Raw genomic sequence first — 15030 nt, forward strand, 5'->3', positions numbered from 1 at the left:
CACCACATACCTGATACCTACTCCGACACAATTGCTACTTTGAGGTTTGAGTTGCGGTACCGTATCCTTTCGTGTTTCGGCTATCTAGGTATGGTTCGACATCGACATCACCGCTGCTCATCTTTGCCACGGACGCGTCATCAACAACGACCACCTCGACTACGACTTGGTATTCGTGCCACCATTTTGACACCATATCAGAAGCAAGACCGGTAACCTCATCTTGGTATTGGACATATCACTCTTGCCATTACATCGATAGCCACAATAGCCTTACTCCTTTGCGTTGCTTACCCATCGAGACTAGCCATTGAGTATTGCCGGCAACGAGACTTGTGCACATTAGTGATCATACTTCCCATAGCATACATACATACATCATTCTTGCCTATATTGGTATCATCTCTTGTGTCACAAAGTTGTCATCACATACTCACTTGCTATCTTGGTTCGTCAAGCATTGCATGAGAAAAGAGCTCAAACATCAAAGAGCCAACCAAGCTTTTAAGCAAAGAGGAAAGATAAGCAAAGAGCTTTTAAGCAAGAACCATAGCATCATACAACATTAAGATTGTCATACTCGATCATCTTGGATCATATCATAGCAACACCTTGCATAGAACATATTCGGGATAGAAGTCATTGCATTTTTGCTAAGTAGGTTGTGCACAAGTCCTTGTATCCGCCTATCGTGCAATCGTGCTAGCATCTCTCTAGTGTTGTGCAACAAGAGCATTTTTGTGGCTTCCACATTTTGGCTCACCCTTGGTTGCACAACCCCACTTATCTTTTGCGCGTGTGTTTCCATGTACCGTATATGCTTGGTCTACTTGTTACATTGCATCTTGCGAATCTTTTCCAACATTATTGAATCTTACTTACATTCACATTAAAAATTGTGCCACCATCCTAACCAAGCTCCACCATAAGCTTTTACTTGTGTAGGAGTGAGAAACCGACGAGAATCCATACCAATTGGGCTATTTCCTTGTCCTACATTGGAGTGATCATCGATTCACCTTCAACTTCGGTCAAGGTACATTTGGTATCCGTTCTTCTCTTTCTACCACTCACATTTGTCTTGGAATGATGGATAGGCCAAGTACTTCTACCAACCCACTCTTCATGGAGCAAGACGACAACATGAACTCCTTCATCACCAAGAGTCACATCTTTGGTGCACAACATGCTTTGCATCAAGAGCAACAAGCTATGAGTGAACGCATCGACAACCTTGCCGCCGACTTGCGACTTTCCGAGCAACATACAAGGGACTACTTCGACCACAAGATCGACGATCACAAGCAAGAGAATGACACAAGGATGGACGAGATTCGCGCTTTGTTGCTCAACCGCTCTTCTTCCACTTCAAGAAGGAACCGTTCAAGTCGTCATTCCGACTTTACCCTCTCCGGATCAAGCACACCGACATCGAACACTCTTCGTCGAGCCACGCGCACTGACCATCTAGCAAACCTCAATCCACTTCGGGACACTGACTCTCAAGAGCGCCGATGACGTCAAGCCGAAGAAGCCTTTGCACTAGCTCGAGAACAACAACAACAACGCCAACATGAAGAGGAAGAACGCGCGCGTCTACACCAAAATGCACAAGATGCCGAGGCTCAACGTCAAGAACAGCAACTCCATGACGCTCAAGCACTTGAGGTGCAACAAGCTCTACGCGATGCGAGTCGAGCCGTTGCCGACCGAGCCCGACAAGCCCGTGAAAAAGAGGAAGCACTTCTCGAAGAAATTCACAAACGATGATTTCAAGGTCGCATGCATCGTCTAGTTCCTCCTCGAGCTCTACGCGCTCCTCCACAAGCTCGCCATGACCATCAAGTTCATCAAGAGCATGAAGACAATGGGAGCCCTCCGCGACAAGAGCAACACGAGGTTGACAACCCTCCACGTCAAGAACACCACGAGTTGAACAATCATCTACAACATGGGCGTCATCATCCCCGACCCCAACACAATGAAGAAAAATGCTACGGCAAGCTCAAGTTCACCATGCCCAAGTTCAGCGGAAGCAATGATCCCGAAGAATACCTTTCATGGGCATTGAAAGTTGACAAGATCTTCCGTTTGCACAATTATGAAGAAGAGAAGAAGATCACGATGGCATCCCTTGAGTTCCAAGACTATGTCCTCATTTGGTGGGAACAAATCATAGAGCGCTGCGAGGCAAGAGGTGAACCACCCATCACTACTTGGGCACAAATGAAGGATGTCATGAGAGCACGCTTCGTGCCTACCTACTACAACCACGACCTCTTCAAGAAACTCCAACAACTCAAGCAAGGAACCAAGAGTGTTGAAGAATACTACAAGGAGATGGAGATTGCAATGATAAGAGCCAATGTGACGGAAGATGATGAGCAAACAATGGCACGTTTCTTGAATGGACTCAATCATCCTATCAAGAAGATCGCCGACTTCCAACCATACTCAAATCTCATCGAGCTCGTGCACCAAGCTACCAAAGCGGAACGCCAAGTGCAAGATGACTTCAAGTATGCCAAGTTCTCATCCAAGTCCTACGGTTTGTCCAATAACCAAGCTTCAACGACTCCAACACCGACTACAAGACCTTCTACTTCCAACATCGACAAGTCGACGTCGAAGAAAGCTTCGACAACTACGAGCAATCCTAATACGAGCAACTTCAAGCCGAGAGCTTCATCATCATCAACCCCTACCGATGAGACCGTCAAGACGAGTTCCCTCAAGTGTTTCACTTGCGGCGGCCGAGGCCACAAGTCCTATGAGTGCACCAACAAGCGCACCATGATCTTCAACGACGATGGCACTTATGATTCCATGAGCGAAGGAGAAATGGAAGCCCTTGAGAAAGTCGCCATGCACCGCCAAGTGAACAATGAAGAAGAACAAGTCTTTTGTGATGAAGACACAAGTCCCGCACTTGTTGTCTCCAAAGTCTTGACTCTACAACATCCCCAAGAAGAAGACGAACGATGCCACATATTCCACACCAAGGCCGGCATCAATGGACGATCTGTCAAGGTCATCATCGATGGAGGGAGTTGTCACAATCTCGCAAGTGAAGAACTTTCCTCCAAGCTCCAATTGCCCAAGACGAAGCATCCACATCCATACAAAGTGCAATGGCTTAGTGACTCCGGTACCATCCAAGTCGAGCACCGAGTGCAAGTCTCCTTCAAGATCGGCGCCTACGAAGACACCTTGGAGTGCGACGTCATCCCAATGACCGTTTGTCATCTTCTCCTTGGACGGCCATGGCAATTTGATAGAGAAGTCGTCCACAATGGGCGTACAAACCACTATAGCTTCAAGATGAAAGGAAAGGAGTTTGTGTTACGACCTATGTTTCCAAGCCAAGTGATCGCCGATAAGCAAGCCACCCATCGTGGAGAGAATGGTGAGAGAGTGAGCCACCAAAAAGAGAGTGAGCGCCACAAGCCCAAATTGAGTGCCTCCACGATGAGTGAAAACAAGAACCTAGTTCTATTTGTCACCAAACGTGAGATGAGAGAAATGTGTGAGAACCCATCTAGTGTCCTACACTACGTCCTCGTGTGCAAGAAAAATGCACCACAAACTAACACTTCTCACACTCTTCCTCTAGTGTTGTCTTCTCTTTTGCTGGAATTTCAAGATTTTTCCCCGATGAGCTACCTCCGGGACTACCTCCACTACGAGGCATTGAGCACCGCATCGACCTCATCCCCGGAGCACCGCTTCCGAACAAAGCTCCATACCGCGTCAACCCCAAAGAAACCAAAGAAATTCAAAGGCAAGTAAAGCATCTCATAGACCATGGTCATGTGCGTGAAAGTTTGAGCCCTTGTGCCGTACCGGTCATTCTTGTCCCAAAACATGATGGTAGCTTTCACATGTGCTCCGATTGTAGACCTATCAATGCTATCACCGTTCGCTATAGGTACCCCATTCCACGCCTAGATGATATGCTAGATGAGCTTAGTGGTGCCACTATATTTTCCAAAATTGATCTTAAGAGTGGTTACTATCAAATCCACATACAAGAGGGCGATGAATGGAAAACCGCCTTCAAAACCAAGTTTTGTTTGTATGAGTGGTTAGTCATGCCTATGGGTCTCTCGGAAGCACCGGGCACTTTTATGCGCCTTATGAATCAGGTCTTTCGCCCTTACATTGGTATATTTGTTGTGGTTTACTTCGATGACATTCTTGTGTTTAGCAAATCTATCAAAGAGCATGTCACCCATGTCCGCACCGTTTTGCAAACTCTTCAAAAAGAGTCTCTATGCTAATATTGAGAAATGCCTTTTTGGTGTTGATAAGCTCGTTTTCTTGGGTTTTGTTGTTTCTTCTAAGGGTGTTCATGTAGATGAGTCCAAGATCAATGCTATTAAGACTTGGCCGCAACCAACCAACTTGCATCAAGTGCGTAGTTTCCTTGGTCTTGCGGGTTTCTATTGTCGCTTTGTGAAGGACTTTAGCACTATTGTTGCGCCTTTACATGCTTTGAGTAAGAAGAATGCGCCTTTTGTTTGGGGACCATCGCAAGATACCGCATTCAATGAGCTTAAGAATTTGCTTACTCATGCTCCCGTGCTTGCTTTACCCAACTTCGACAAGCCTTTTGAGATTCATTGCGATGCTAGCAGTAATGGCATAGGAGGTGTGTTAACGCAAGAGAAGCGCCCCATAGCTTACTTTAGTGAGAAACTTTCTGGAGCGCAACTCAACTATCCCATCTATGACGAAGAGCTATATGCTTTAGTCCGTGTTTTACATGAATGGGAACATTACCTTCGTCCCCATGAGTTTATCATTCATACCGATCATGAGACTCTCAAGTATCTTAAGGGTCAAACTAAGTTGAACAAGCATCATGCTAAATGGAGTGAATTCATTGAGTCTTTTCCCTATGTCATCAAGTACATCAAGGGTAAATAAAACATCATAGCGGATGCTCTTTCCGGCATATGCATGCTAGTCACGCAACTTGAGTTAGATGTCATTGGCTTCGAGCATATCAAAGAATCGTATGAGCATGATGAAACTTTTGCCACTCCTTATGCCAAGTGTTTGTCGAATACATCTTGGGAACACTATTACATCAAAGACGGCTATCTTATGAGAGCTAACAAACTTTGCATCCCAAAGTCGTCCCTTCATTTGTTGCTTTTGCAGGAATCGCATGGAGGAGGCTTAATGGGACATTTCGGACGAGACAAGACATTCGCCACGCTCTCGAAGAGCTACTTTTGGCCAAAGATGTTTCGGGACGTCAATCGCTTCACCAACCGATGTTTGACATGCCGCAAAGCTAAGTCCAAAGCTCAATCTCATGGCCTCTATATGCCTCTACCGATTCCATACCAACCATGGGAAGACATTAGCATGGACTTCGTACTTGGTTTGCCTAGGACTCGCAATGGGAAAGATTCTATATTTGTCGTTGTGGACCGTTTCTCAAAAATGGCACATTTTATTCCTTGTAACAAGATAGACGATGCTTCACATGTTGCTAATCTCTTTTGTAGGGAAATATTGCGTCTCCATGGTGTGCCAAAGACAATTGTCTCGGACCGCGACATCAAGTTCATTAGCTACTTTTGGAAGACCCTATGTGCCAAGCTCGGAATCAAGCTACTCATCTCCACGGCATACCATCCTCAAACCGACAGCCAAACGAAGGTGACAAACCGCACACTCTCCGCTCTACTTCGAGTACTCATCAAGAAGAACATCAAGGAGTGGGAGGAGTGCCTACCTATCGCCGAGTTCGCCTTCAACCGAGCAAGACACTCAACAACCGGCAAGTCTCCTTTCGAGGTCGTTTATGGATTCAACCCATTATCACCATTGGACATTCTTCCTCTACCACTCCAAGAGCGCATCAATTTGGACGCAAGTGTGCGTGTGCCACATCTCAAGAAGGTGCATGAAGATACAAGAAACACCATCGAGCGCCAAGTTCAACGCCCTGCGACCAAGCTCAACTTCAACAAGCAACCTATGGTCTTCAACATTGGTGATCGAGTGTGGATACACCTTCGCAAGGACCGCTTCCCACAAGAACGCAAATCCAAGCTTCGACCACGAGCGGATGGACCCTTCAAGGTGCTTGCATGCTACAACGACAATGCTTACAAGATCGACCTCCCACGTGACAAGTACAACGTGAGCGACATCTTCAACGTCAAAGATCTCTCTCCCTTCCATGGTGATGAAGAATTTGATCCGAGGACGGATCTTCCCCAAGGGAGGGGAGATGATACGGAGCATCCCAAGGTCATCCCCATGGACCTACCATCGTCTCATCAAGTGCCTAGTGGGCCCATGACTCGATCACGTGCAAGAGCTCTTGAAACCGAGGTGACATCTCTCCTCTCACAATTCCACTTCGATGCACATGAAGCATGGCTACTACCTCATATGGATACTTTGTGCATACTCAGGTACAATGGAGAAGCTAAGGAACAAGGACAAGAAGAAGAGGAAGATGGACGAGAAGACAAAGAAGAAGGAGGGTTGAAGGAAAAGTCCCAGCCACCGGACGACCGGCCAGGACCGGACGTCCGGCGCCTGAAGCGTCAGCCGAGCCCCAGCGAGCGGACGTCCGGTCCAGACCGGACGACCGGTGCCCCTGCACCCGAGGCCAATGAGCGGACGTCCGGCCCCGACCGGATGACCGACGCGACCGCACCCGAGCCAACATCAGCGGAAGTCCGGAGCCTCCGGACGTCCGGCACCCCCTTCACAGAACGGAACCAGAGGACGACCGGAGGACACCGGACGTCCGGCAGCTCCTGAGACACCGGACGACCGGTCCCCAGCGGACGTCCGGTACCTGTCTGCGCACAGTGTTCGGGCCCGAGGCCCATGTACCCCTTCACTTCGCCCCCATTTGCACTTAGACTATAAATAGACCCCTCATTCATCCTAGCTAGGGTTAGCAAATGTTTAGCTCATATTTGTGAGAGAGAGCTTTGCTCATCCACTTGGTTACCTTCTCCTCGGAGATTCGACCCTCCACCGGAGAAGATCCCCCAAGATGATTCAAGACCTCCTTGTGGATAAGAACATCAAGACCCCCTCTTGGGCGGCCCCATCAAGACCTCCTCACGGAGAAGAACCGGTTACTGTGTATCGTCCCTAGTTATCCGTGGATTCGTGTATCGTTCTATGTACTCGAGGATCTAGCCCATGTGTGACTTATTCATGTCGGTTTAGTGATTTCCTCTTGTGTTTTCCTTTCGTTCTTCCCCGTGTTCTTCGTGATTTCCCCGGGATCCGCTCCTTTCGTGAAAGATCAGGCGATTAGGGTTTCTACCCTACATCAAGACGGGCACCCTTCTGGACACCCTCATAATAAATTTCGGGGGTGCGATGCTCCTTGCCCTGCGGCGGTCCCTCCTTGATCAGCTTCACGACGTCTAGCTTGGCCCATTGCACCTTCACGCGGGCGAAAGCCCGGCGTGCACCTTCGATGAAGATAGACCGCTTGACGACCTCCAGCCGTGGGCAGGCGTCCACAAGCCGCCTCACCAGGCCGAAGTAGCTGTTCGGAAGGGCGTCGCCAGGCCATAGCCGGACTATAAAGCCCTTCATGGCATGTTCGGCCACTTTGTGTAGCTCAAGCTGGTCGCTGATAGGCACCGGTTGTTCGGTGCCAGTATACTGAGACCAGAACAGCTTCTCCGTTGAGATTCCCTCCTCGGCCTGGTAAAACTGTGCGGCATCCAACACGCTGCGGGGCAAATCTATGAATGCTCCTGGAGAGCTCCGGATTCAGGTATGTAATAGGTAATTTACTTTCACATGCTTGCTTTGCATATAGAATGCCTTACCCGCCGCTATTTTCTTCATCGCATCAATCTCCTGGAGGGCCTTTTGGGCTTCAGCCTTGGCACTTTTCGCGCTCTCGAGGGCCGCGGCAAGCTCAGACTCTCGCGTCTTCGAGTCAAGCTCCAATGCCTCATGCTTCGTCACGAGAGCCTGGAGCTCTTGCTGCACCTCGCCCACCCGAGCCTCTTGCCTTTCCCGCTCGGTGCGCTCCTTGGCCGCTTTATCTTCGGCCTCGGACAACGCTTGCCTTAAGGTCGCCACTTCGGTCGTGGCCCCTGGTAAATTCATGATGATCCTATCATTTTGCAATCGCATTCTTTTTATACATATCCACAAACTAGGTATTACTTACCTTTGTTCTCCTCGAGCTGCCTCTTGGCAAGGCCGAGCTCGTCCTTGGACACTTTAAGGTCCTGCTTCAGTGCGGCGACCTCCGCAGTCAGTGCGGCAGATGCCAGCAGCGAAGCCTGCATATGCATATTGACATACTTATATTAGACTCCTGCGATGTTGTTTGATCCTTTGTTCGGCTTTTCTTTGTGAACACCGAATAGAGCATCATGGGCTACTGTCTATGCGGTAGTATTTTTCCTATATTTTAAACACTTACCTCAAAGCCTATTAGAAGGCTGGCACAGGCTTCAGTCAATCCGCTCTTGGCGGACTGAACCTTCTGGACAACCGCACTCATAATAGTACGGTGCTCCTCGTTGATGGAAGCGCTGCGAAGCGCTCCCAGCAGATTGTCCGACGCCTCTGGATGGACAGAGGTCACCGGCACAGGCGTCTCGCCCCTCTTGGAAGGAGGCCGCCTGCCTGAGTCCGGAGCCACTGGAGGTTCCGGCGCAGTGTTCGGCTGAGGGCCGAACTCGGAGCCCTCAGGGGCCTTGTCCCCTCTGCTCCCGGAGTCCGGAAGGTCGCCTTGAGGTGCCTCCGGGACTGTCTCCTCTCGACCAGGTGCCTCTTGAGACAGTACCTCGGCGTCGTCCGCAGGGCAAGGGGAGGTGGCGGTCGGAAGTGGATCACTATCCATATCCGACGAGCCCAGGGAGCCGTCCGACGATACATCGATACGGGCTCGTGGCGGCCTGCATAATCATATTCGGCATTAGGGAAAGCAGTGCGACAAAGGAATGCTATGAGTTACTCTGGTATCCGAATACTTACGACCTCCCTAGGGGCTTGACCCTAGGCAACCACTCGTCTTCGCCTTCGGTGGCGGCGGTGGAACTGTCCGGAAGGAGAGTCCTTCCCTTCTTGGACCCTTCGCCCCCCAGTTGGGGCGGCCTTCGTTTTCTTGTCTCCCCCGCCTGGAGGGGGAGCATCTTCTTCTTCCTCCTCGTCTTCGGGTGAGGAGTGTGCCGCAGAGTCATCGGACGGTGAGTCCGATGACGACTGGCATCGTGAACTCTTTCGGGTTCCCTTGGCCTTCTTGGTCTTCTCCGGCACCGTGTAAGGAGCCGGAGTCAGCATCTTCGCCAGGAGAGCGTCTGCTGGGCCTTCGGACAAAGGAGCCGGACAGTCGATTTGTCCGACCGTCTCCTGCCAGTCCTGTCAAAGGTACGGGAGCTTAGATCCCGCATAGAGTCAAACTATGAAAAACAAGTATCTTGTGAGAGGTAAAACATCTTACCGCACTGGCTTGGCGCTTCGCGCAGAATCCGCGGTCCTCAGTAGTGGGAGGGGGAACCTCGGCACTCTTGAATAGCACCTTCCAGGCTTCTTCGTGAGTTGTGTCAAAGAGCCTGTTCAGAGTTCGGTGCTGCGCTGGGTCGAACTCCCACAAGTTGAAAGCCCGTTGTTGGTACGGGAGGATCTGGCGGATGAGAATGACCTGGACTACGTTGACGAGTTTGAGCTTCTTGTTCACCATGTTTTGACTACATGTTTGGAGTCCGGTCAGCTCTCCCGAACTACCCTAGGACAGGCCCTTCTCTTGCCAGGAGGTGAGCCGCGTGGGGAAGCCAGATCAGAACTCGGGGGCCACTGCCCATTTATGGTCATGCGGCTCGGTGATGTAGAACCACCCCGATTGCCACCCCTTTATGGTCTCCACGAAGGAGCCCTCGAGCCATGTGACATTGGGCATCTTGCCCACCATGGCGCCTCCGCACTCCTCCTGGCGGCCGCTCACTACCTTCGGCTTGACGTTGAAGGTCTTCAACCATAAGCCGAAGTGGGGCTTGATGCGGAGGAAGGCCTCGCAAACGACGATAAACGCCGAGATGTTGAGGATGAAGTTCGGGGCCAGATCGTGGAAATCCAAGCCGTAGTAGAACATGAGCCTCCGGACGAATGGGTGGAGAGGGTGATAGAGGCAAAGGTGTCCCGATGTTTCGATGAGATGGTGGCTATCGTTTTCTGTGGGAGTCGACCTTGACGATCCGACTACGAACGTGCGAGACGTCGCGCCTTAGCAATCGCTAAACCAACTTCCGAGGGGTTATTGACCACGCCGGAGCACGATCAACCTGACCACGAGGGCCTGTTTCCTGCGAGCAAACGAAGAACAAGCAAGAAACTGAGATTGCAATCTGGATATTGCGAATATAAGATGAAAGCTTTATTGATCAAGGTGGGGTTCTGTGACGTCTTGGTTTGGTCGTTGGACACAAACGAAGTACGCGAAGTTGCAGCTATGGCGAACTTTTAATCTAAACAAAACCCAAGTCTAAACGACGCCCTAAGGGCTGTATATATGGAGGAAGAGAGGGGAATTTCGTGGCCCTTGAGGGTGGGGTCCGAAACCAACCCTAACTCTTGTTTCCCCACACATACGGACTCTAAAAATAGCCTATACTTAAGTATTTCGAAATTACATGGGCCTGGCCCATTAATAAGGTGACGCAGCACCTAGAATAGCCTATGGACGAATATTATGAAGTGGCATCTTGTATATTTCGTCCAAGGCTTCATGCACTCCTTATGGCGGCTTCAAAGTCCTGAAATCATCACTTGTAACTCCGTTCCTGATCCCCTTGCGCATGCCATCAACTCCATTCGTGTTCTTGCTCCAATGTTCATCCTTCTCCAAGCTAGGACCTTCATTTGTAAGCAAAACAAATGTATCCAATTTAGGCAGCATCATAATCTCATGAACATTAGAATCATTACCAAGAAACGAAAGTACCTGGTAATTTAATTGGCGTGCGCGAGCTCTAGTAATTGGTCCAGTATATGTAACAGTAGGGGCTGTGGGTGTAACAATGGTATTGATGTCCTCATCATCCTCCCCTTCTTGAAATGAAGTCGTCCTCGACGGAAGCTCATCTTCCTCACCCAAATAAGGCTTCAAATCTGCAATGTTAAAAGTGGGACTAACCCCAAAATCTGCAGGTAGCTCAAGTTTATATGCATTATCATTTATTTTCTCTAAAACCTTAAAAGGACCATCAGCACGTGGCATTAGCTTTGATTTGCGCAGATTAGGAAATCTATCTTTACGCAAATGTAACCAAACAAGATCTCCAGGTGCAAACACAACATGTTTTCTACCCTTATCTCCAGCAAGTTTATATTTTGCATTCATACGCTCAATGTTTTCCTTAGTTAACTCATGCATTTTTAAAATCAATTCAGAACGTTCTTTAGCATCAAAATTAACCTTCTCCGAAGATGGAAGAGGCAACAAATCAATAGGTGCACGGGGTAGGAAACCATACACAATTTCAAAAGGGCACATCTTAGTAGTAGAATGCAATGAACGATTATAAGCAAATTCAATATGAGGCAAGCATTCTTCCCACATTTTCTTGTTATTCTTCAAAACAGCCCTAAGCATAGTAGACAATGTTCTATTGACTACTTCAGTTTGTCCATCAGTTTTGGGGTGACAAGTAGTACTAAAAAGCAGCTTAGTCCCCAACTTAGCCCATAAACATCTCCAAAAGTGGCTAAGAAATTTAGTATCACGATCTGAAACAATAGTATTTGGCACACCATGTAAGCGAATAATTTCACGAAAGAACAAATCAGCAACATTAACAGCATCATCGCTTTTATGACATGGTATAAAGTGTGCCATTTTCGAGAACCTATCCACGACAACAAATATGCTATCCCTCCCCTTCTTTGTTCGAGGTAAACCTAAAACAAAGTCCATAGATATATCCTCCCAAGGAACACTAGGTACAGGCAAAGGCATATATAAACCATGAGGATTGAGTCGTGACTTAGCTCTTTGACATGTAGTGCAGCGAGCAACAAAACGCTCAACATCCCGTCTCATCTTTGGCCAAAAGAAATGTGTAGCAAGTATATCCTCCGTCTTCTTGACGCCAAAGTGTCCCATTAATCCTCCTCCATGCGCCTCCTGCAATAACAAAAGACGAACGGAGCTAGCTGGAATGCATAGCTTGTTAGCACGAAACACAAATCCATCGTTAAGAACGAACTTGTTCCAAGTTCTCCCTTCCTTACAATTCTGCAATACATCTTTAAATTCAGCATCATTAACATATTGATCCTTGATGGTCTCCAAACCAAATATTTTAAAGTCAAGTTGTGAAAGCATAGTATAACGACGAGACAAGGCATCAGCAATAACATTTTCTTTACCCTTCTTGTGTTTAATGACATAAGGGAAAGTCTCAATGAATTCAACCCATTTAGCATGTCTACGGTTCAGTTTTGCTTGACTTTTAATGTGTTTCAAAGATTCATGATCAGAATGTATAACAAATTCCTTGGGCCATAAATAATGTTGCCATGTTTCTAAGGTCCGAACAAGAGCATATAATTCTTTATCATAAGTAGAATAGTTCAGACTAGGCCCACTCAATTTTTCAGAAAAGTATGCAACAGGTTTTCCATCTTGTAATAACACACCTCCTAATCCAATTCCACTAGCATCACATTCAAGCTCAAAAGTCTTATTGAAATTAGGAAGTTGGAGTAAAGGAGCATGTGTTAACTTATCTTTCAATACCGTGAAGGCTTCTTCCTGTGCGGTACCCCAAACAAAAGGTACATCCTTCTTTGTAAGCTCGTTGAGAGGTGCAGCAATGGTGCTGAAATCTCTCACAAAACGCCTATAGAAACCAGCGAGGCCAAGGAAACTCCTCACTTGTGTGACCGTTTTGGGCTGCGGCCAACTCTCAATAGCTTCAATCTTGGCTTTATCAACTTCAATTCCCTGTGGAGTAACAACATAGCCAAGAAAAGATACTCGGTCGGTGCAAAAGGTGCACTTTCCAAGGTTACCAAACAAACGTGCATCACGTAGAGCAATAAAAACAGCACGTAAATGTTCCAAATGGTCCTCCAAAGATTTGCTATAAATCAATATGTCATCAAAGTAAACTACCACAAATCGTCCAATGAAGGCACGTAAAACTTCGTTCATTAACCTCATGAAAGTACTAGGTGCATTAGTTAACCCAAAAGGCATGACTAACCACTCATATAATCCAAACTTAGTTTTAAATGCTGTTTTCCATTCATCTCCCAATTTCATACGAATTTGATGGTAACCACTACGCAAATCAACTTTGGAGAATATTGTAGAGCCACTCAATTCATCAAGCATATCATCTAGCCTAGGAATAGGATGACGATAACGAATAGTAATATTATTAATGCCTCTACAATCAACGCACATACGCGACGTACCATCCTTTTTCGGCACTAAAATGATAGGAACAGCACAAGGACTAAGGGATTCGCGTATATAACCTTTGTCGAGCAGTTCTTGTACTTGACGCATAATCTCCTTCATCTCCTCTGGATTGGTACGGTATGGTGCCCGGTTGGGTAATGATGCACCGGGAATTAAGTCAATTTGATGCTCAATCCCGCGAATAGGTGGTAATCCCGGTGGCACGTCTTGTGGTAAGACGTCGGCGAACTCCTGCAAAATGTTAGTGACAGCAGGAGGCAAAGAGGAAGGCACGTCCTCGAATGAAAATAATGCCTCTTTGCACACAAAAGCATAGCAAACAGATTTGCTAAAATCTAGATCATCAATATCAGATTTGGTGGCAAGTAAACATGCACTTTTCAATTTAATTTCAGAAGCAACACTAGATTGTTTATTATTATTAGGCTGCATTTGTTGCTCAAATTCTTTTGCCACAATCTGATTTTCACTCTTAGTTTTCTCCTGTTTTGCTTTATTAGCTCTATTAATATCATCTTTCAAAATGGAATCAGGAGTCATAGGAAGCAAAGTAATATTTTTATCCTTATGAACAAGAGTATACTGATTGTTTCTACCATGGTGAATAGAATTTTTATCAAATTGCCATGGTCTACCAAGTAATAAGGAACATGCTTGCATGGGTACCACATCACAATCAACATAATCAGCATATGTAGAGATACTAAAATGCACACGAACAGTACGTGTTACCTTAACCTTGCCGCTGTTGTTGAACCATTGGATGTAGTAAGGATGTGGATGTGGTCTTGTGGTGAGAGATAGCTTCTCCACCATCTCGATGCTAGCCAAGTTGTTGCAACTCCCTCCATCTATGATCACGCGAACAGAACGTTCCTTCACAACTCCCTTTGTATGGAACAAATTATGCCTCTGATTTTGCTCAGCTTGTGTAACCTGCACACTCAAAACACGTTGAGCAACTAAACATTCATACCTGTCAGCATCTTCAGGAGCCATGTATTGCGTCTCATGATCAGAATCGTCTCCACCGTGTTCGTCACGTGTAATAAGAGCCAAAGTCTCCTCATCATAGTCACTAGCGGACTCATACCCACCATCCTCAGTAACAATCATCACACGCTTAGATGGGCATTCTCTCGCATAATGACCTCCACCCTTGCAACGTCGACAAATAATATCATGTGTCTGCCCTGTTGATGCCATGGATGAAGAAGAGCTCTTTGCAGGCCCAGAAGGTGTGCTCTTGGCAGATAGTGGTGATTGTGCCTGCTTTATTGTATCACGGTTGGAGGTGGCAGCCGACGGAGGCGCCGGTGAAGCAGAACGTGTGGAAGTAGATGATGCACGTGGTGTCCATGAAGAAGGTCGACCTGCAGAAAAGTTAGTCCGCGCCAATGCCTGTCGATCCTGCACTTCACGTTCAGCTTTACAAGCAAGATGGAATAAACGAGTGATATTAGTATACTCCTTATACTCTAGAATCGTCTGAATCTCTCTATTTAATCCACCCATAAAACGTGCAAGCATAGCTTCATTCTCCTCAACAATACCACATCTAATCATGCCAGTTTGTAATTCCTGAT

The sequence above is a fragment of the Triticum urartu genome, chromosome 2A (assembly GCF_056163025.1).
Source record: "Triticum urartu cultivar PI428250 chromosome 2A, HENAU_Tu73, whole genome shotgun sequence".
Classification (NCBI taxonomy): Eukaryota; Viridiplantae; Streptophyta; class Magnoliopsida; order Poales; family Poaceae; genus Triticum; species Triticum urartu.